Genomic DNA, 3,751 nt, shown 5'->3' with positions numbered 1-3,751 from the left:
AACTACCAGAACTTGGCCCTTTTCAGACAATGAGTCTTGACAGGTTATCATAACATACCTCATTCTCTGAGTTGCTCCAGCAAACAGGTGAAAAGAGACAAATGTGTACTACTTTGAATTTAGCTAGACGAAATGAATTCATCAGAGGAAAGTGTTTTCCACTGAAGGATAGGAAGTTATTTTTTGGCTAACTGAAATGAAGCACTTAGGAGTTTAAGAAGAATGCCAATAGGTAAAGTGTAGAATATAGGTTTCTACCTGAAGAGACTAGGAAATCATAGTCATAACATAAAGGGTTTAGTTATCTGGGAAATATTTTGTTTCTCCCTAAAATTGATAGAGGGAAAATGTCACTGGTGTTTTATGGGATAGTATTGATGACTTCGTTTTAGATTTATGAACCATGGTCCAGGGTGATTATTGAATGATGAACTGCTGACTGAGGATATGTGCATCTTTTGAGAAATAGGAAAACAGTGTTTTCTCAGAGGCTTGGTAATCATACTCATAAAAACTTTAATATTTCAATAATGACTCAGCCCTACAATAATATGTTCATCTCTGCTTGCTTTGTGTCAGACTTAAATTTCTCATGGTTCAGTGGATTTGTTGATTAGATCTCCTTCAGCTTGTATATAGCCAAAGTCAGCTTTGTGTAAGAATGATTTATTTCTGAGTTTAGATTTGTCCTAAATGGAATCAGTATCATCAAAACAGATGAGTTCCTATGACTGCATAAACATGAAACAGAAATTGCTAGAAAACCTGGAGCAATCTTTACTGCAATCTCTGAGTTACCTGCAAAAGGAGATGGTTTTGAAAGTCATAGTACACAAGTCCTATGCCATTCAGTTTCTCCAGAGATCACTTATAAGTTACAAAAGAGAAGGATGGAAAGCATGAGGTGGCTGCCTGGTATTCTTTTAATATCTTAATTTTTGTCCTGAGAAATTATGCATTTGTATTACTTTATAAGTGTACACATACACACACACATTTAGAGTTTGTATGCCTACATTGTAATACATTGTCTGTCTGTCTGTCTGTCTGTCTATCTATCTGGGAGGGAGAGAGAGAGAAGAGAGAGGGATCTCAAAAATTTACTTACCCTAAGAATAAAAGCTATAATTTTCAATGTCAGTCATTTCTACTATAAGCAAGAATCACTTTGGTCCTTAGAAGAAGAGAACAGGTATGTCTTCAGAGCATCACAGTGGATGAACCTTTTTCAGCCGTTCCTAAGGCAGAGGCAGTCTCTACTCTTGAGACTTTAAAGCAAAAGAAAAAAAAAACTTTCATGGCTAATGGTTAAGGAAAAGTGATGGGAGTTTCTAAATATTACTTAGGTAAAAAAATTTAATAACTTAAAAGAACCCCTTTCAATGGATCACAGTTTACTCTTAGAGATCTAAATTTTATACTCACATAAAGGCTGAAACAGCTAATCACTATAGGTGTGCAAGGAAATGGTATCTCTTGAGAACCTTGGTTACAAATTTCCTAAAATAGAAACATGAAGAGTAAAATATAATGGTAAATCTAACAGTGCTTTGGAATCGCTTCTCGGCCTTTTGGCTAAGATCAAGTGTAGTATGTGTTCTTATCAGTTTAACAGTGCTTTGGAATGAAGCAGATCTAAATTTTAAAAAAGAAAAAGGAAAATACAAATCTATCAAAAGGAAAATAAATAGAATAGAATAGTAAGAAAACATAATATTTGGTGTTACATCAGCTGATTGCCGTGGATTATAATGGGAAAGAAAGATCTCCATCCCATGTTATAATGGTAGAGTGATATTCAGAGCCAGAAATATGGGACTACCAATGATTCCAAACAAAAAATTAACTCAAAATGGATTAAAGACCTAATCATATGAGACCCAAAAGTATAAAACTCCAAAGAGAAAATATAGGGGAAAGTTTCATGACATTGGATTTAGCAATGATTTCTTGAGTATATGACATCAAAATCACAGGCAACAAAAGCAAAAATAAAAAAAAAATGGGACTATATAAAACTAAAACTTCTGCATGGCAAAGGAAATAATCAACAGAGTAAAAATGCAACCTTTGGAAGGTGAGAAGACATTTGAAAACCATACATAAAGGGTAAAGATCCAAAATATAGAAAATTCCTACAACCCAGTAACAACAACCAAAAAAACTAAATGACTGACTTTAAAAAAATGGCCCAGGGTTTGAGTAGACATTTTTCCAGTGAATATATACAAATGGTCAAAAAACATATGAAAAGATGTTGCATATCACTAGGAAATGCAAATCAAAACCACAAATGAGATATCTCCTCACACCTCTTAGGATGGTCACTATCAAAACAAAACAAAACAGAAAATAAGTTTTGGAGAGGATGCTGAGAAATTGGAACCCTTATTCACTGTTGATGGGGATGTAAAATGGTGCATCCTCTGTGAAAAACTGTAGGGGCACCTGAGTGGCTCAGTCAATTAAGCATCTGCCTTCAGCTCAGGTCATGATCCTAGGGTCCTGAGATTGAGCCCCACATCAGGCTCCCTGCTTAGCAGGGAGCCTGCTTCTCCCTCTCCCTCTGCTGCTCCCCCTGCTGTGCTCTCTTGCTCTCTCTCTCAAATAAATAAATCTTAAAAAGAAAAAGAAAAACTATATAAAAAGTAGTTCCTCAAAAAGTTAATAATACAATTACCATTTAATCCAGCAACCCCACTTCTGGATATTTAATTGAAGGAAGTGAAATCACTATTTCTAAGAGCTATCTGCTCTGATATTCCTTGCAACATTACTCACAATAGCCAAGATGTGGAAGTAACCTAAATGCCCATCAATGGATGAATATATACAGAAAATGTGGCATATACTTATAATGGAATATTGTTCAGCTTTTAAAAAGGAGTTCATCCTCTCATATGCTACAACATGGATGAATCTGGAGGCCATTATGCTAAGTGAAATAAAGACAGTAAAAAAAAATATATTGCATGATTTCCTTTATCTGAGGTATCTAAAGTAGTCAAACTCTTAGAAACAGAAAGTAGAATGGTGTTTGCCAGGGGCTGGAAAGAGGGGTAAAGAGAAGTGACTGTTCAATGGGTAGAAAATTTGTTTTGCAGTATGAAAACATGTTACACATCTGTTGCCCAACAATCTGCGTGTAGTTAGCACTGTTGTACTGTGCATTTAAATATGGTTTAAGTGGTAAATCTTGTTATGCATTTTTCCACAATAAAAAAGAATACATATTGCCCAATAGATATAAAATCTATTGATAATTGTAAATCAAAATATGAAAATTCAAAAGATTTAAAAAGGTAGAGCATAGTGGGTGTTATAAGCAATTATTGAACACTATATCTGAAACTAATGATGTACTATACATTGGCTAATTGAATTTAAATAAAAAATAAATAAAAGCATAGAATTTAAAAAATTAAAAAATGTATGTCTATAAAATATACCATAATAAATTTTGATGACTAGAAAGAAACAATTACATTGGTAAGACTATAAGAAATATATTATTATTGTAAAATGGAGATTGACCTTTTGATATATAACTGGCCAGTCATTTTTATCCTCATAGCCCTTGCCTCCTAGGATGCTTTATTTATTTATTTATTTATTTATTTATTTATTTATTTATTTAAGATTTTATTTATTTATTTGAGAGAGAGAGAATGAGAGACAGAGAGCACATGAGAGGGGGGAGGGTCAGAGGGAGAAACAGACTCCCTGCTGAGCAGGGAGCCCGATGCGGGAC

At 34.1% G+C, this 3,751-nt stretch overlaps 1 pseudogene; it reads left to right on the top strand.

Annotated features, from left to right (window-relative positions):
• Positions 1-1,555: 1,555 nt before the first annotated feature.
• Positions 1,556-1,673, top strand: LOC118524531 (U2 spliceosomal RNA; annotated as a pseudogene).
• Positions 1,674-3,751: the final 2,078 nt, after the last annotated feature.

The sequence above is a fragment of the Halichoerus grypus genome, chromosome 14 (genome assembly GCF_964656455.1).
Source record: "Halichoerus grypus chromosome 14, mHalGry1.hap1.1, whole genome shotgun sequence".
Lineage (NCBI taxonomy): Eukaryota > Metazoa > Chordata > Mammalia > Carnivora > Phocidae > Halichoerus > Halichoerus grypus.
This window is presented reverse-complemented; position numbering and strand designations above follow the sequence as displayed.